This window comes from Leuciscus leuciscus (assembly GCF_965113295.1).
Source record: "Leuciscus leuciscus genome assembly, chromosome: 11".
NCBI classification, from domain to species: domain Eukaryota; kingdom Metazoa; phylum Chordata; class Actinopteri; order Cypriniformes; family Leuciscidae; genus Leuciscus; species Leuciscus leuciscus.
Window position 1 is genome coordinate 20,888,347 of NC_138735.1, and position 21,069 is coordinate 20,909,415.

General features: G+C 36.1%; 1 protein-coding gene and 1 long non-coding RNA gene across 2 annotated transcripts in view; one reads left to right on the plus strand and one right to left on the minus strand.

Annotated features, from left to right (window-relative positions):
- The window catches only part of ctnnd2a (catenin (cadherin-associated protein), delta 2a), a 287,583-nt gene that overhangs the window by 222,694 nt on the left and 43,820 nt on the right, over positions 1–21,069 (minus strand). The window lies entirely within an intron of this gene.
- Positions 1–21,069, plus strand: part of LOC309509781 — a 667,378-nt gene that overhangs the window by 27,271 nt on the left and 619,038 nt on the right. The window lies entirely within an intron of this gene.

Genomic DNA, 21,069 nt, shown 5'->3' on the forward strand with positions numbered 1-21,069 from the left:
TTTCCTATAGAGCTGTGCCATTTTCTCCTAAGAGGCAAAAAATAAATAAATAAAAATATTGTGTTTATATATATATGAAGAGTTCAGATGCAAAAGCCTCTAAGTGCCATCTGAAATTTTCTTCTAGAATGATCATTTTTATCAAGCTTGTATATTTAAGTTCAGTAATTTCACTTAAATGACAATGAATAGGTAATATTCATTGCCATTTAAGTGAAATTACAGAAATGTACATATTATAAATAAATAAAAATTATATATGTCCAAAACTGTGTAAATAAATAAATCTGGAACAAAAATGTATAGAGATACAAATATAATATTAAACACTACACACCTGCAGGTCATGCTGGTCTACCCATCCCTCAAAAGCAATTGAATGATACTTGGTACTTAAATGGATTTCCCAAATATAAACAGAAACGTGTTAGATATTGTTTTGCAGCATGATTACACTTCCCAGTTTTGTTGTAGGAACCAGAGTTGATATACTTCAAAAGCCTGAGGGGTGACAGGGAGTGATGGAGCCATTTCATTGCATTCTTAAGTTACTTAAGTTACTTACCACTGAGCTTTCCTGTAGCTCAGTGGTAAGAGCATTGCGTTAACAACGCAAGGTTGTGGGTTTGATCCCAGGGGATTGCACATACCTATGTATAAATGTATAGGATAACGCAATGTAAGTTGCTTTGGATAAAAGCGTCTGCCAAATGCATAAATGTAAATGTACTAAACACCTAATTTTCTAGCAAACGCCCTGCACACGCCTTTATTATACCCTCTACTTTCTGCTCTCGAAAATCCCCAACATCAGCAACAGAGACTGCATGAAGCGATGCCAACAAACTTGGCATACAAAGCGAGTCTCTTATGGAAAAACAAAAGAAACCTTCACAGATACAAAAGAGTCTATTAAAAAGCATCACTGCAAGAAGAAAATTAGAAATTCCCTTTAGGTCGCACAAAGAGCTCTATATTAGCAGGAGACCAAGGATGGAGAAAGAATAAACAGTTTTATTGCTGACGAACTTCGTGAAGCACATAAGGGATGACCTTTAAAGCAAGAGGGGACGTATGGAGACAGACATATATAAAGATGAAGTCAGACAAGGAGGATGAAGAGCATCTTCATAACTATTTTCATACATTAAAAAGCTTTTAAAGCTTATAAACATCCAGATGGTGCTGCTATTATTGAGTTATACTCTGTAAGCTATATTTCAATAGACGTGGCAAGTTTTGAGCAACAGTTTATCTGATTTTCATTGCACATAATCAGGCCGTCGTCAAAACAAATCAATGGCTAGCCGAACCAAAGGATGACTGACAGGTGTCTATGGGTTGCAGCGAATTAAATATTAAATACGCTGTTGAATTGTGAAAGATTTTTGTTGATACATTTTCAAATTTTGTGGGAAAAAAAAGGAAAGCTTATTCTTATTCAGTGGGGCTTCTGATCACAAACATGTTCCACAAACTTCCAGTCATCAGCTGTTCCAAAATGCATGCCACGAGCAGACACGACCTTCAGAGAAATCCTTACTGGATTAAAAATGGAAATGCATGTGCATATGCTATCATATACTGCCCCACATCATCATCTTCACTGCCTGTACTATAGATTCTCAAGCTATTAAATCAGCATAAATTTGAAACTATTACATGATCAACTTATGCTCACCAAGGCTGCATTAATGTGATTAAAACTACAGTAAAAATGCTAATATTATATATATATATTAGCTAAATTGCTGTGAGCAAGAAAGACATGCTGCTGCTGTACAATATAGTGTACATGTATCACCCATAACAGATCTATACAAGTGGAGCTGGGGAAGCTGGAGGGTTTCTGAAAGCGCACTGCACTGTTAAGGCAAACGCTAATCAAGTATTTGAAGGATGTGCACGCAAGCTCATTGGCTACTGATACAGCAGGAACCAATCAGCTGTGCCCTATAGAGAATGATGTGATTGCAAGCAGGTTGAGTTTAGGACCTATTAGCCTGCAACATTTAGAGTTTCATTACAAAACTTTGTATTTGTGCTGCTTCATATTTTTGTGGAAACCGTAATACTTACTTTTTCTTTGATGAATATAAAGATCAAAAGAACAATATTTAATTCAAATATAAACCCTTTAACAATATAAATGTCTTTAGTGTCACCTTTGATCAATTTCATGCTGAATAAAAAATTATAATAATTTTACTGACCAAAACTTTTGAGCAGGATTATGTGTGTAAAACCCAAATTCTAATCTCCTTTGCAACCAGAAATCCATAACCTGACCTATCGAATTTAGCTTTTCACATGTTATATGATACATTTGTATTGCCTATATTCACAAACCACCGAAACAAGCCACTGATGAAGGTCAACTGATGACAGATTTCAAAAAACACTGAGGTCTAAAGCAGGTCATCTACTCTCTATGCTTCAATAAGGGCAAGTTCCTTTTCAAATGTTTGCCGAAAAACCTTGTTTTGAGGATTTGAAGACTGTGTGAATCTACTGATAGCGTGTCTTCTAACCGACGTGCCTCACACAAACGTCTCCTTTCATTTACTCAAGTTAGCCTGCCGCCGTCAGAAGGAGGTTTTGTTGTTTAGAGGAAATGACAGGTGCTGTTCTCACACTTGCACCCCAGAAGCTAATGACAGCTTGAGGGCTGAAATTAATTATTCTTATTAATCAATGAACCACTGCAAGTACTTTAGCCCGAGGCTTTCAACAAAATCAAAGAGATTTGTAACTACTTTTTTTGTTATAACAAAGTAATGTCTTCACTATAATTAAAAAGTGTATTAATCCTTATTTACCAGCATATTGGATGATTCCACACTTGGAAAGAGGTACAATCGGCAAGCAAAATACTCTTGCTCTTAAAATGAATTGAGTGATGCCAATTCAAAAGAAGAAAGCAGTAAATGCTTAGGTTAAGTTGAATTAGAGATTTACAGGAACAGTGTGAAAGATTAGACTCCATTCAGCTTGTAAAACTGGTGAAATGTCAATAAATCAGACTGAGTGCAACAAAACAGACTGAGAAAATCAAGCATGTAATCTACTGCCGACACTGACCAATATCAATTTTTTTTTAGCTCAGGGGAACAACATAAATTCTGGTGTTTATATAAGCTAGCACAAACCATTTGTCTTGAACTGCTAATGACTGTTAATGAATGAATACAACAAATCTGTTAACTTCATCCAGAAAATGTAAATTGCAGAAAATCTTGGACATATTGACACATAAAGGTGAGGATACAGCATCACACAAATGTTTTCAGTTACCAATGCTATTGAAGAAATAACATATTTACCGCCAGACCAGTGTTATCATACTGCACTTGGGTCCTCCTCTTTCTCGTTTCTGAAACACTCCGCATTACAGTATTCCATATAAACTTATTTAATTTAATTTAGCTGCATGAGCAACATTTTTAATTTTAGCCTAAAAATTTTAAATAAAAGTTAAATACTTTTAAAAAATAAATGGTATATACAATACTATAATAGTATAACCATATTAAAGTAAGTAATCTTCGGCTAGTGTTGTGATCTGAAAATAGCAGAAACCACGCATTGATCCATTCCATGAAAAAAAAAAACTGTTTTTAACAGGCTGATATGCCTGGAGTTCATCTCATGAGAGTGTATTAAATTTAAACATTTCTCAAAAGTACTGTAAGCACCTTCAAAATATTGTCGGGCAGGACTTGCTGACATTGATATGTGCAAACATCTCAGTATTATCCTGCAGGCACAAACACGCTTTCAACACAAAGGCATTGGAGACCAATTATGCGTCTTCACACATGCCTTTGGCCTTACAGGCTTCTTAACAAATAACTGAGAATAAAGTGTTCAGACACTAAACATACAAAGTTTGACAGCTTATGCTAATACCATCCATGCATTTGATTACACAAGTCTTCTGTTCAGTTTTGACCGACCGTTCTTTTGCCTAAGAGCTAAATGAATGCTAATGAGCGTGATGAGCATTACGCAGAGTTATTCACCTTTCACTTTACTGATCATAAAATATGTGGCAATAATTCAGTGACTCACTGACACACACACACAAAAAACATATTTTCTGGTTTGTCTGGATATATTCAATGTGTTTACATGCGCGATTATGCTAAATAGTCACAGCGTATAAGGTCATGTAAATGTTTTATTGAGTAAAGACAAATAATTGTTTTGCATATTATACAGTTTTCACTCTGTATGGCTGCTTATTTAATGTGCACCTTGTAATGTCAAAACCAGAGAGAGAAAAAAACAAACCATTTCAAAAACTTGTGTTTTTATAATGAGCTGATCTGTGACAGATGCAGCATTTTATTGTCCACATAAACACACTTAACATCTGGATACAACAAAGAAGTTGTTGAACACTAAAATCTCTCTCTCTCTCTCTCTCTCTCTCTCTCTCTCTCTCTCTCTCTCTCTCTCTCTCTCTCTCTCTCTCTCTCTCTCTCTCTCTCAGTATCTCAGCCTGTAATGTTCACACCAATTAAACAGCACCTGATAAACGTGTGATTGTAACAGCAGCCGGGCTCATGCTCTGTTTAGACGTGAACTGTGGAATTGAGTGTTAATAATTGTTGACTGGTTGGTGGCTGGCAGCATATTAGATTGAATCATTGGTTAAATGGTCTGTTCATGAAAACTGTAAGAGATGGAGTGAGATTAAAGTGTTTTTCTCATTGTTGTTGTTGCCCAGAATACTGATCTAAACAGTAGCATCTAAGTCTTCCAAAGTTATACACTGCAGATCTCACAGAGTCGTTATGAGGTGAGATGCAAAGCCATTTCATTTGTATGCTTGGCTTGCTCTCTCCATAAGCATATTTTTCACTGTAATGTGCTGCTGTGTAACTCGTGTTGATCTGTATGAATCTTTAATGCAGAGTTTATGTTTGAATTTCGATCTGATGTAGGAAAGTGCACTGCACTGCAAAACAAAGATGTCTTGATGACACATTAAAGTGTCAAAATCATAATACAATTATATTTGAAAGAGATCAATCTCTGGATATGTCAAAAGATGTGCAAGTTTGTAACATTTTGGGATTTATGGTTTATATAATTTAGTTTGTTACATATGTCATATAATCCACTGCATATACAATATAATATATAATAGGGTTGTCACTTCCAAAACTTCAGTAGTTAGTATCAAAACCAATCCTAGTAAAATTTCACGGTTCAAGCAAAAACTGTTGAATTATGTACTTTAAAAAATGTTGTCCTGTTTTGTCTCATCCATTGGTTATCACTGTCAATCATCGTAATTTCCAATTCAATCAGGCATTTAAATAGGTTGTCAATCCAGAAACTTGCAATCAAATTGTGAATGGGTAATAAACGGAAAGCAAGAGAATATCTCTCCATTTATACCCTAGTGAAAAATAAATATACCAAAATGTATTTGTAGTATACTACAAATACATTTGCATATTATGTACTTAATATAAATACCCTGCAATTGTACTTTTGGTATACTAAATTGATATACAGTACTTAAAGTCTGCTGACTGTTATCCGGAAGTAGTGCTGAGGTCCAACTATAAAGATATACTGAAGTATATTTGATTGTGCTAAAGTGGAACTATTGCAAGTATACTTTAGGTACACTTTAAATATCTTGCAATTAAAGAGTGAAATTATATGGTCATCATTTTAGTCTTAATTTTAAGAAATATGCATTGTGCAATAAAGAAATAGTCCAAATAAAGTTTAATATTAATAATATATAAGTAAGTCTCAAGTGATATGTCAGTAATATGTTAATGTATTTGTAGTAGGCTACTTAGAGTAGTATGAAATAAATGTATTTTAAATACATCACTAGGGTATATCTCTAAGGCTTCCTATCTCTAAAGCGCAAGCTCACAAAATTATGCACTCTTGCAAAAACTCCCGTTATGATAAAAAAAAAGCTGTCTAAATTGTATAAAGTATCTCTTTTTTACATCGTGTTTGCACTTTGTTGGTTATAATGAATGGATTCGACAGCGTGCAGCTTGCCTCAGACAAAATAAACCCTTGTGTGTTTTCAGCAGAGTTAGGCAGATTCTTACTAACTTACTAACTTTTGCATTCACATACTCAACAGATATGCTTGTGATTGGCTACAATACTCGATGCTTGTAAAAACACGCTGCAAATAGAAACCTTTGATGCTCAGAAAGTGTTTGACGCTCAAACAAACGTTAACAAGAGCTTTGAAAGCAGTGTCTATCAATGCAGAAATGCTAGTGCCAATGCCATCAATTTTTGTTGTTGTTGTACTGACTGGTACCGATACCGGCACGTTTGACAACCTCATTACAATTGTGCATTATATACTTACTATGCTATGTATAATGATTTTTAAAAATAAGTTCTGGCATGAAACTCTAAAACCTAATAGGTCCTTTTACTTACCTGTCCATAATCACATCGTTATCTATAGGGCGCAGCTGATTGGTTCCTGACGTATTCAGTAGCCAATGAGCTCGCTGCTCAACCTTCAAAAATTTTGGGTAGCATTTGCCTTAGCAGTGCAGCGTGGTTCCAGAAACCCTCCACCTTCCCCAGCTCCACCTGTATTGATCTGCTACGGGTAATTCATGTATGCTATATCAACGCATTCTCATCCCAAGGCGTCATATACTGACGCTTTTGACATTTCGTCTACATCGAACGCACATGGCACCCTTTAGCGTCAATATGACACGCCAATCACTCCGAGAGTTGTTATGACAGAAATATATTTGACTTCAACTCTGCACTCTGCAATGCACATTGAAACATTAACAAGAAAAGGATGAAAATATATATATTTTTTTTTTTAATAAAATAAAACATATACTAACATATACAAAAATAGACATCATAAAAGCAATAAAGATAACTATAACAGTAACACTTTAAAATAAGGTTCATTAGTTAACATTAGTTAATATATTAACTAACAAGAACAAACAATGAGAAATACATTTGTTACAGTAATTATTAATCTTTTTAATGTTAGTTAATACAAATACAGCTGTTCCTTGTTTGTTCATGTTAGTTCACAGTGCATTAACTAATGTTAACAAATACAACATTTGATTTTGATAATGTATTAGTAAATGTTAAAATTAATATTAACTAAGATAAATTAATGCTGTAGAACTGTTGTTCATTCTTAGTTCATGTTAAGTAATGCTAACTAATGAACCTTACTGTAAAGTGTAACCACTATAACATTATAACCAAGCGTGCCGCACAAGTCCTGAAAAGTGGAAGCAAAATGTCTCGATCGCCCCCAGGTGATTGGTCCCAGTATAGGTCATAAATCCCGCCCTCCCCATGAAGTCTAATGGGGGTCTTGTCAAAGTTGTCCCTTTTTGGGTGTGAGGGAAAATGCTCAGTTTTTTGTGTCCCTTTTAATGCAAATGAGCTGCTGCTCCCCGCCTCCGTGCAGAAGACGGCCGATCCTTTACATGTGCATCAGATACTATGGGAACAACATAATAGCCAAATTTCTCTCAGGCAAAATGTCAATAACACCCAGTAGCAGAGTGCAGCCTTAAATGTTTGAACCGGAGTCAGACACAGAGGCTCAGGAAGAGGCTGCAACTGTATATGGACGTTTCTGAATGGTTAGTGGATCCATTTATGTAACGCTGTTGTGGGGAGTTACGTTGATTCATCTCATCGACTAGCCTGTACCATCATGTTAATCTATAAACTGTTGTATAGATGCTTGTGTGTGAACTGTATTATGATGCCCACAGAGCCAGAGAATATATGCTGCATGGAGATAGAGCAGGTATGGTTTTGTTTAATGTCGGACCGCTGGGATCTAGTGCAAATCGGTACCAGTCGTGGGCGGGGTTTCCTTACTCTTACGTAGGAGTAGGGGGAAATTTGAATGGCTTGTTCTGAAAGATTGATGATATATGTGGATTATAAAAAAAGTATTGTGTGGATTTTTACCATTATAGGCTGGTTGTTTACACACACTGTGGAGACACATCTGTTCAAACACTTATAAAAGTGAATTTTGCTTAATAGGACCCCTTTAAGTTTAAATGTTCGTTTTTTTTAAATAAGTTTGGTCTTAGTTTTTTGATGCTATAAAACCGGGAATGTGACGTCATGATTGACAGCTGTGATTGACAGCTTCTCTAAACGAAGTAGTCACTAAGAAGGAGATTGGAGCTTCAACTTTAATTTCTACATGTCCATAACTGTTTATTTCACACAGTGAACTTTGTACTAACCGTTTCTGCAGGAGTGAGGGCGGGACCTTGATATCGCTGCTCAACTTCCCGCTCACTACTCAGGTCCCAAATCAGCGCAATATGTCAGCACCATATTAGGACATTGGCAGCATCACTTTTCACCAATGGAAGATTGTGAAGGGGTGTCGTCCATCTTTTTTTTACAGTTTATGATTATAACCAATTACCTACATAATCCTCATCCTTCAGCAAACTGAAATCTCTCAAAATATATCCATTTTATATCTGCACCATATTTAAGATTTTAATTAAAGTTGGTACAACAGATTTCTTGGAACAATTATCCCAAAACACTTGTGACCTGTGTGTTGTGCTGTTGCAGGCTGCATCTGTCAATCCATTTGCATGTGTTATGACAGATTCTGAACTTTCCAATCTGGTGGATTCACAGGTGTATGGTGATAATTAAAAGCAGTCACTAATGCAGCATCTAGATTCAATTGTTTGACAAAAAAGAAGCGTACTAAAAGTGAAACGGACGGCCAAATTAAGCTAAAAAATCTAATTAATCGACTTGTTTGCATGCGTGACTTTGATAATAAATAGCAATGCAGCTTAATGATTGGTGTATTTGTAAAGTAAGTTACTACAGCAACAGACCAGTTAGTGCAGCCTGGCTACTTTTTATAGAAAACACCAGAGCACTCTGGGAGAATGGCTATGGTGAATGCAATGTACTGGAAGATGAATGGCTGGTAGTGCAAGCAAAGGAGGATGAGATTTCCTTATTTGAGAAACTGTCAATCAGAATTCATCACTGCTGCCGTTTATTTAATCTCTGGTCAGGAAGCCAAGTGTCTTTTCACTTGAACACAAAAGGGGGAAGCAAAGAGGAAAGAGCCAACCTCTTGACCTTATGTTCTTTAGCGTTGAAAATCCATGGCAACTCTAAGTGTGGGTGATACTTCAAGAAGGCCATGAATTAACTTTCAGCTTCGTTTATTACCTCAGCATACGTTTAATCAACATAATTCCCCTCAACACCTCACGCTTATTAGTAACGCAAAGTGAGACACTCCTGTTTTTGCATCCTCCTTGCTAATTAATTTTCTTGACATTGTTCTTAAAATGGCGTGCCTTGACACTGAGTTTTGCGTGGGTAAGCTTGTTAGACTCGTTTCAGAAAAATATAGCAATGAGAATGTCTCCATCCACCCACAGACTTTGACTGATGTGACAGAGTAAATTAGAGCTAGTGAACATATTTAAGTCATACAGTACATCTGCAGAATCCAGGGTTCAACAGAACATTTAATGGATATTGAATTATTGGATTGAAGACTGTTTCTTTACAATGAAATGCAAAAAGTAAATGTTGATTTTGCAACTGCGACATGCCCTTAAATCTTTTCCCATTAATTACACTGTAAAAAAAAAAAAAAAAAAGATTTTTCAAAATTGTAAATAAAACAAAGATTATTGGTGTACATTTTACAATAAAATACTATTTCAGTCTTTTTACATTGTTACATTCAATGTGTTACTTGCCATTTCTTTGTAATTAATAGTAAAATTATATGTGTGAAAATTGCTTTAACATATATTTTTTAAGAGTATAAAATCTTTCAATTAAGGATTTTCTACTTCCGTTATCAATACAATACACATTTAATTCATTTCTATGATTATTCAAGCTCACACATACAAAATACTGTTAATGTGAATTATACATGAGGAATATAAAATAATTACTTTATACGTTTTAGAAGCTGAAAGGGATAGTTCACCCAAAAATGAAAATTCTGTCATCATGTACTCGCCCTCAAGATGTTCCACACATGTATGAATTTCTTTCTTCTGCTGAACACAAAAGAAGATATTTTGAAGAATGTCGGTAACCAAACAGTTGATGGACCCCATTGACTTCCATAGTATGGAAAATAATATGGAAGTCAATAGGGCCCATCAACTGTTTGGTTACCGACATTCTTCAAAATATCCACACAGGATATTCACACAGGTTTGGAACAACTTGAGGTTGAGTATATGATGACACTTTAAATTTTTGTGTGAACTATCCCTTTAAAAGATACTTCTGCATGTTAAATGTAGCTCTACACAATCAAAGTGAAGCCTAGATTTCACTATTCTGTAGATTCCTGATGACCATGAAATATTCTGCTATGAGGGTTTATTTAAGTGGTAAGATGTCAGCTGGCCTCTTGTGAGACATTCAGAAAGCTTGTCAACCATCTCAGAGGAATCACTGCTGAACAAAATTTCAATACGAAGCCCCATGAGTGAGACACAGATTTGCCTCAAAACTTTTGATCTGGTACTCAATGCAAAATAATTAATTCAAAAGGGAATAAAAACTCCCTCTCTTCTAAAGAAAAAAAAAAAACAAGTAGCTGTCACTTTTTGTATTTGGATCTCAGCTTTCACAGTGGAAAAAAAAAAAGAGCCATAAGGGATCTGTGAGCAGCTAATATAATGGCTTTCACCTCACCATGAAATCTTCTCCAGGTCAGAACATTGCTATCGAAGGTTAATTAAACAGCGTCAGATAATTAAGCCGATTAACACCTTATGCCAATACTAATATACATTATGAAAGATGAACCATCTCTAACCACAGCTTGAAAGATCCTTATTCATTATGAGCTGCAGAATTGCTTTGAAAACCTCAGCAGACAGTGTTTCAGATCAGAAGTCTAGATCTGTCCTAGAAGACACCAGGCATTCTCTTCTGACTTGTTAACACAAGAAGCACTGACTTTGGCCTTCAGTTAACAAATCTGTGTTACTATTTTGATGTGCCAGTGCCACACAACTACTTCAACACAATTAGCCTTTTGTGAAATGTTTATTATATACTTTTTTTCTACTAATTCTGTATTTTCTTATATTGAATATTTTTGAATACTTGTTTTCCTAATTGTTTATTTATTGTAATAATTATTTAGCTAACTTCATTTCAATGAAATAATTTAAGAATTAATATTTACTTTAGTAAAATATAAATGATTTAAATTATATATATATATATATATATATATATATAACACAAAAAACTTTTTTTTATTGTATATACATTATGAGTAACATTCAACATTACATTAACATGTCTTGCCATTTTATAAAAAGTCCATGCAAAGTCTTTTTTAACATAAATATTTATATAAATCTCCTAACAACCCATATTAGTGTTTCTTAAAGCCTAGTCTGACACTTACTGCTGAATGGCCCATTGGTAACGATATAAGCATAGACAGTATATAAACTGGACACAGCGACCCCATTGGATTCAACGGAAAAAAATGAAGTCAATTAGAACAACTAACTTCCTGATGGTCGAGCATGGTCAAGTATTCTGATTAATTACTTTGTCATTTTGCCTCCACGTCCCCCCGATTGCCCGCGAGCTTCTCCTCCTGTCCATACGGTAATCTCTCTACTGTGCGACAGAGAGTCGCGTGGTTATGAGGCAATCGTTAGCCTATTTTTACAAAAACTGCATCTACGGGGCCATAACGTAAGATACAAGGTAATGGAGCCTTTTATACATTTTCGTGTTTCTTTAGAAATAAATAACGGACAAATGGAGTCTTTAAACGCCTTAGATGTAAAGTTATTCGCTGTCAAAGTGACGCCAAAATGAATGGGAGTCAATGGGATGCTAACAGCAGGTGATGGTCCGCTAGCCAATGGCGGCGCCCGGGGAAACTTCAAAATAATATAAAACCCTGCCCCCCTGGATATAAGAGGCAGTGATGGTTGCCTGATGGTTAGACTGGTAACCGGAATGTTATGGGTTAGGGTTAGAATATGGGTTACTTGGCCTTCACGTCGTGTCACAGTCACTAATGAACTTAAACTCTTTCAGCACAGACAAACTCAACTTATCATGTCACGTCCAGTGTAGACGATGTATAGCAGCTTTATCCACAATAAAAAAGCATTTTTGTATGCCATTAGTCACATCGCCTGTAGGGCTGGTGTATCCCAGTGTTCTGGAGTCACAGGCAGGTTGTGTCACTCATAGTCCTCAGAGTTCAGTCCAGAACACAGCTGTTTACTGTGAATGGAGGGAGTTTCAAGGTCTGGATGATTAAACCAGGAGAAAACGACTCCTGACACCTTATTACCCATAGTGCCTATAGTGAGGCACAGTCTCCTGCTGATGGTTCGTGTTGATTTCATGCCTCATTACGCATCCTCAATGATGCTACTGTTCCTCATAGCAGGTATTGTGAGTGACCAGGTGCAGTATGCAGAAACATTCCAAAAAATGAACATTAAAGGGTTAGTTCACCCAAAATGAAAATTCTGTCATTAATTACTCACACTCATGTAATTCCAAACCTGTAAGACCTTCATTCATCTTCGGAACACAAATTAAGATATTTTGATGAAATCTGAGACGTTCTGACATAGAACCCAGAAGCGCTGCACTGTTTACACTACGTCAACAATGTAGGAGAATGACATGGAAGAGAAGAGATGGTTGAATAACTACTGTAGTCACATGGACTATTTTAACGATGTTTTTACAACCTTTCTGGGCCTTGAAAGTTGCAATGACGTTGCAACAAAAAAAATCACAAAACTTTAAACCATGCGTCTTAATATCAAGATGTCAAAAATTGCACTTGAGCAATAGTGTAAGGTGCCTCTTAGTGTCTTTTTAATAATGATCTTAAAAAGGATGCATAGCTTTCAAAACGTACAATGATGCAAAGTTTTTTCGTGAAATTAACTAATTAATTTCTTTCGCACAACTACGGTTGTATACTTATCTGTAAATGTTAAAAATTCACCCAAGTATTTCCATTTCACATAAAGGATTTTCCTGACAGCAAGTGAGTCTGCGTTTAACTCTGCAGACTTCATCAGACTGCCGGCATGCACATACACGTCTAATAGACAGAACGGATTAAAATGGAGCGCAATAATTCTTTCTAACCTTCTCTTAAAATATTTTGCTAACATATTTTGAGCCAGTTGGGCCCTTCCACAATTTTCACTGGCCCCACCACAAATTTTTTTTTTTTTTTATAAATTAACAAAATAAATCAGTTGTTGTATTTGTTGTTCTGACCCATGTAACCTTATATTAAAATCTTATATTAAAATAAATAAGGTTATGATAAGACCCCAAAATGTTAGAAACCAGTGGAATTTCACTTTTTAGCTACAGAAATGTAAAAAAGTAATCAAATGTAAAATAACACTGCATAGTATTCACTGTATAAATTAATTATAGATGAAGTTACAAAAAGTTATTCAGTTAAGAGCAGTGAGTGATTTTTATTTGCCTTTTGTTGTTTGATTAACATTAATAACTTTAAGGCATAATGCACGGATCCAAAACACTGATACTGATAAACATGCGTTGTCTTTCTCTACTGTTTACATTCACTTCCTTACCCACTATGTTTACTATACTCGCCAAGGCAGGCATTTTGACATAAGTACTGTATGTGTGAATTTGTCTGATTAAGTACAAGAAGACATGAAAGAGAACTCAATTCGGTACTCGCTCGCTGTCTGAGACGTGGCTTTATGTGCGCGCTTCGGATGTGTGTGCAAATTTTTTTTACACAGCACACAATTACTGAGTTATCTTTTCAAGTCTTCTTGCGCTTTAATATTTAAATAGGCAAGGCTTAAAAAACACATGCACATGATACACTTTTGTGTCTTTTGTACACCTTCAACTGTCCCGGTGCATCATTCAAGCTGGCCCCGGGCCATCAGCCAGTCCTTATTTATTTTAGGCTTTCTTGGCCAAATGCTATCAAGATGATAATGGGCCCTTTTGGTGTCTACATTACATAGTGGTGCCTTCTTAAAATCCACTATAGTTTTGCTCATCCATTCCACTAACTGTCGATTCAGTAGCATTGGACTGCTGCAGCAATTAATGTGTAAACAATAGATAAAACTATTAAAACTGCATTAACTGAGAAAAAGTGAGATATCTATTTTCAAACTCACAAAAGCCCATGGGATGAAATAAAAAAACTAGCTGAAAATGACTTTTAAAATAAGCAGTAAGCTAGCTGTATTTAACCAGAAGCTGTCCTTCTCCCAGCAGGCTTCCTTTGAGTGACAGGGAGGTGCCGCTTGTCATAAGAGGTGAAGAGGAATGACTGATAAAGAATCTGAGCCTTGTGTTTTCCTCTGTGAGTTACACAGGAGCCCAGCCAGTGTCATTCTCTTTCCCTCTCTCTCTCTCTCTCTCTCCCTTTTCAGAGATTATTCTGCCCTGAGCGAGACGCATGTGCGCACACACACCCGGATGACAGCACAAAGGTGGGCAAAGCTGACAGAAGTGAGAAAAATAGCTAAATTTCCCACAGCCGGATCACAAAGTACTCAAAACTTCTAAGCCAAGCCGCTCTAGAGAGGATGCAGTGTTAGTCATCACAAAAAACTTTGCAATAACTCAAAAAAGGACATACATATATATATATATATATATATATATATATATATATATATATGAACCCCAGAAATTCTTATTGTGTATTTAAATATCAGCAGAAAGTATTCTTACTGGAATTCTTATATTTTGGTGTTTCTCCTGTACTCCACCCCCTTGTTTTACTTCAGCGATTGCTGTCAAACTGTGCCGTATGATTCTCTTTGCTGAGCATTTAAGAGTGAACAGATGAATCATTTAAGTGAATTAATGAACTGGTTTTAAGCAAACAGTAGGCAGCAATGTCTCAAGTGTGTGGAAGTAGTTGGTAATCCAATATTCATCCTGGGAATGAGAGGTAGTGTGTAGCATATTGACACCAGCCACATGCTGGGTCTGTTTATGCTCTGTCTGGAGATCTGACCTCCCAAATGAGGCAGGGATGGACGATGTTGCCCAGCAAATATGAATTAAAGGCAATGGGCTAAAAATACATGCACTGCAATGAAAAATTATTGGATATTTTATTGTGTATCCCCATTTTCCCCTAATTTTACATTTAGATAACTATTATTGCCATCTGATGATAACTTAAAAGTTAATCTTTAAAAACACTAATAATCTACTGCAAATCATACTATACATGTTGTTGTGTAGGGAGGGGATGTACCAATATTGGTCAGAATTTTACTACTGATAAGAAGATAATAGTTCCCATGTTATGGATGATAACAAATAAAAGGACAGCATCATAGTTTGATACAATTCTGTATAAATAAATTAAAAATAAATGAAAATTAAAAATGGATATAACAAAAAATGTAATGGATAATTATTATTCAATTACTAAGTGATTTTAAAGACTAAATTTAAGTGAACATTACATGGTACCAAAGGAAATATAAATATAAAAACATAAGCATAAGCATGAAAACAAAATGATCAAATTAAACATTAGCCAATAAATAACATGGTATATATTGTGCATCCCTAGTGTTGTAATGGCTAAATATTTTTTTTTAATGATGTAAATATATTTATTTAGACAACACACTATAAAGTATATAAATTCACATTTTAAATTCAATACTAACAAGTTTATAGTAACAAGTATAATTTCAATTCAATAATTATTCATTTTAATATCAATGCATCCCTACTTTAGATTCCTTGCAGCTGGAAATTAATCATTAGCTCATGGATCAAAGCTTAAATATTATCCATGCAAATGTAAAACAGTCACCGGTAAATAAGTTACTGTAAAAAGGTAAAATTGTGCACCACTCTCGAGGACTAACTATGACAGCAGCTAGTCAATCCTGTCGACAGATAAACACTGGGCATGGTGGTACATGACAGTGGCAGCAAGGCATTGTGGGAAGTGGTGAGAGGTGCAGGGTTGTAAGGGAAAGGTTGTGCAGAGAAGTTGGGGACACAAACAGGTTCTTTCAGAATTAAAGTCTTTTCAAAGCGAGCTCCGCTCTACAGCGACTCACTGTCAAACCTTGAGCCTTTCTGTCAGATATAATAAAAGCAAGTTGAGCTCAGATTGGGATGAGCCTGTATGGGGCTTTATAATGCAATTCAGTCACCTGGGAGGCTGCAAGGCAATTGACACATGTTGCAATTTACCCATAAATACAAGGAAAAAATTACACAATGTCTAACTTAACGATTGGTGTAAGCTTCGCTTAGAAACTAATGTGAAGAAATACAGGAACAAAATGAAGTAGTTTTAAGTAGCACATTAGGGAATCCTTGAGACACATCCCAGACCTCTAGTGAAGCACAGGTAAAGTTCAGGGCCAGCTAGGGAGAAAGGAAAAGTTAACTAGAACACTAATGAGTGGAGAAGGTACAACTACATCATGAGTGGTTTGACAGGGGCTTTTGAATTTGTCTTTCTTAATGACCCTGAGAAAATGAATTAATTTACAGTGCCTGCAAATTACTGTCAGACCAGATACTGAAATGGCAGAAATGTCAATACTGATATTGGAGTCAAAAGGAATGCATATTATACTAAATTAACCTGATTCGATTCAAACAGATCTAGTTTGGAATATTTATGTAGGACAGAAGTATTCCAAAGCCCTCAAAAACAAAACAAAAAACAGCTGCCCCAAAAAGCATCAGCCGTGCTTAAAATTTATGAATATCATTGCAAAGTAATTGGCATGGTAGTGATGCTAGAGTGGAACTAACTAACTAAGAGGATTTATAAAGTTTGCTCAGGTTTTACTTTTTGTCTTAAACAATATATTGCTAAAATTTACAATGTAAATGTAAAATGAAAATAATAATTTTACAATTCAAATAAAACACACAAAAAACCCCCAAATAATTTATTAGTTTACCTGCATGTCATGTGACCATTAAACAACACGAGACAGAACTGTGAACGTGAATTTGATGTTACATTCTTTACATTTTAACTTAAAGGTACAATATGTAAGAATTTTATAATAAAATATCCCAAAATCACTTGCACAGTGTGATATTTTTCCTGCAGTTGTGTACTTACAATATCCCAAAAGTTCCCAAAGATTTTTAATTTCAGAGAAATTCCAATTTTAAATAATTGGCCGTCCCGGAATCCCTGTTCACTTGTCGCCTGTCACTGACGTAATATCCACGTTATCCCTGGTTTCCGCTCGTACTGCCATAGTAACCATGGCGACAGACGTGGACAACAGCGTTATGTTTAGCGGCACGCTCACGCTGTTGTTGTTGTTTCGTTCAAACATTATGGATCATGGCATGCAGACTTTGGGAAAAAAGGAGAACTAAAGCAAGGATCAATATCAGCGTGGCATTTTCGAGATGCCGAGAGTTCCACGTCTGAAACTAACTTCGACTTGACAGAGCTCTTACATGTACTTTATTAGACAGGTCAGCAAATGTACATAAAACTAATCAATGTTATACAGCTCAACATGATGAAATGTTAGAATATGATCAGTATGTTATTCTAATGTTGATCTAGCTTACTGCTAGTCTCATATACCAAACAAACTAACACATGGAATAACATTATAACTTTCAACACACTCAAATTCAGTTTAGTGTGATAGTGTAGAAATAGTGCTGCGTTGAAAAGTATCAAAATATATCCATGTCAAAGCCTTTTCAGTGCAAATTTTTCACTGCATGTTTTTAGTACATCCTTAGTAAAAAGCTGTTAGTAAATCTGGCTCCAGGTGTCTAAAGTTTTGCAAAGACTGGACACAGTTCTTACGCATCTTTTCAAAATGCACTTACAACAACAACAACAACAAAAATGTATTTCGGTCCTCACACATAATTTTTCCAAAAATTGTACATTGTTTTTGTGGGAAAAATAAAATATATTTGTTACCATGTATTTGTGTGTTCTGAGTATAAAAACAATATTCTCAAATATTTTACAGCACACTTATGTATGTACTGTCTGTAGTAAGTGTAACACTGAACAAAAAAAAGGCCTAAGTCATTATGATGAATGGAGAAGAAGTGTTTTCCATTCATCATAGTGTTTTACACTGAGCACATCAGTGTTCAACTGGTTCTTATAAATGTCTATTCATTTGTTTGTGTGTGTCATTTGAAAACAAAATACCATTTTGAGAAGAAATAACATTGTTTTGAATGTAAAGTTTCATTTTGCAGGAGAATTGAGGGGTTTTGCCCATTGTGTGTGTTTTTTTTGGATTTGTGTGTAGAGTTCTGAGAATATGAGGCATGCTTTCAGAAAATGTGTGTAAACAATCGAGAAAAACTGTAAAAAAGAAAATCAAATGTGTTTTTAAAAGTAGTATTATTTTATACAGAAATAAATTATTTATAATTCAGATGAGAATAAAGTTAAAGTTAATAAAAATTTTAAGGAAACAAATATATTGATCTGAAATATAGCAAATACATTTTAAATTCATTCAGGTTACCAAACATACCTCAAGGTCTTTTGAATAAAGGGTGGCAGTCTTTCATTATCAGCTGCTGTTGTGGACTATATACTGGAGAAGTATTTGTTCTCCATTTGAGTGAGATGTTCTTATGTGGCTAATTGAGCAAAGTGCTTCCATATATTTTATTATTAGTAGTATTAGTTCAAGAATAATTAAAAAATATCGGATTGATATCTGTATCGGCAAATAGCCAAAGCTGCGGCATCGGTATCGTATCGGAAGTGAAAAAGTGGTATCGGGACATCCCTATCCGGCATTAGCTTCAAAATTGCAGAAGCAAGTCGATCACAGGGATGTAGGAAGTATGGCAGGGCGACGCATCGTCTCGTTCCCTACTCAGGGAACTAGGGTTACAGTTGTAACCTGTTACCTTGCGACGTTCCCTTTCGAAGGAACTCACGATGCGTCGATGACGCTTTGGTAACGAAAATACCCAAATCGCCAAACTTACAAATGCCTGAGTGTCAGCATGTTGTCAGAACTAACACTAAGCACTAAGCACCTGAGAGCCTGGGGCAGCATCCAGGTCCAGGCTATAAAACCTCACGAATGTGAGCGGTGAGGACCAACCCGCCGGAGAAGTCTCCACGGAGAAATTTTCTCCACGGAGAAGTCCGATGAACTCGCACTGGACACAACAGATCCACTTCTGCTCGGTTTTCCGTGAAATTCCCAAATTTGCTCCACCGCCTCGGGGTGGAGTCTCCAATCCCCTGGCCTCAGCCCCTGCTTCGACAGGGTGTCTACTCCTATATTCTGGTCCCCTGGAATATACACTGCCCTCAGAGAGAGTATTTTCCCTAGGGACCATAGGAGGATCTGGTGCGCCAGTTTGCATAGTGGACGCAAACGCAGACCCCCCTGACGATTTATATAAGAGACCACGGATGTGTTGTCCGTCCGAACAAGCACATGATGGCCTCTCAGGTCTGGAAGGAAATGTCTCAACGCATTGAAGACGGCCATCATCTCCAGGCAATTTATGTGCCAAGAGAGATCATGATTCCTCCACAGACCCTGAGCTGAGCAGCCTTCCATTACCGCTCCCCAGCCGGTCAGGACTTTATCAAGTGCCATGGATAAATAAAATGGAATCGCCTATAATAAGGAAATAAGGAAATTGTTTTAATCAGACCATATTGTTGATGAAAATAAGAACAAAAAAAATGCTAGTTATTAATAATGCATCAATGTTTTTGAAAATAGAATTAAACATTTTTACTATTACAGTAATAGTAAACATCTTTAATATTAGGCTTACTGTTTCAGATGACATCATTGCGGTTTGAGCTGCGCGCGCTGAAGCAACGAACATTAAACTGATCGCTTTGCCAGAAGGTTAATCAACTCAACGGTAGCTGAAGAATGCAACTAAACCAAAGAATGTACAACTTTTTATTACAATAATGTATACAATTATAATAATATGACAGTCCCAATCATATCTTTTAATGTTTTGCATTGCCGTTTGATCATGCGCGATGAAGCTGAAGAGAACGAGCACCTGGAAACTGAATAACTTTTCTAGCAGGTTGTTTAAATCACCGAAACGCACCCTATGTGAGATTAATCAGATATTTTTATGTTACATAAACTTAATATTACGACTTATATATCTGCACAAAATGGCATGAATGCACAAGCGAACTTAACTGTGCTGGTCAGAACGTGTTATCCCTGTTCTGGACGCGCTATTCCCATAACAACGCGCTGAAACACGGCAACTAAACCCAGGGAATTCTCAACGTTTTATTACAATAGTTGGTGTTCTCATTATAATAGCATGTATATGACAGTCCCAAATATAGTTATAAATGTGCATTGCTGTTTGAGCTGTGCGCGCTAAAGTAAAAGAAGATCACCGGTAGGCTACAATTAAGCACTTAACTGCATCGTTTATTAACTCAACCAAACCCATCCTTTATTAGATTAATCAGATATATACACACATAATTAACATATTACAACTTACAAAGGCACAAAATGCTGCGAATGCTCAAGAGAACTTGGCTGTGTTTGTCATGAAGGCTTAACTCCATAGACGCGCTCTTTCCGCCACAATGCGCTCGTCGCGCTGAAACACTGGTGAACACGAATTCACAACATTCTTTTACAGGCGTGTTCTTATTATAATGTTATGAAGCCTATGTGACAGATTTGTGCTGCACGTTGCACTAAACTGTATCTTCGTTTTCAAAGTGATTCCAATCATTCAAAACCATCATGGCGAACAGCGTGCATCTCTCAACTGAAGTTTATAGCCTAATCTATTATCTATCGGCTTTGATATATCGGCCTTATTTTCTTATCGGATCGATAACGATAACATCAAAAATGACCATTTATCGGGCGATATTGATATGTGGTCGATATATAGTGCATCTAGTTGACATAGATGCTTCAGACGCAATCACGCTGGGGGCGTTCCCAAAGCGTCATTGACGCATCGCATTTTTTCCCAGACAGGTAT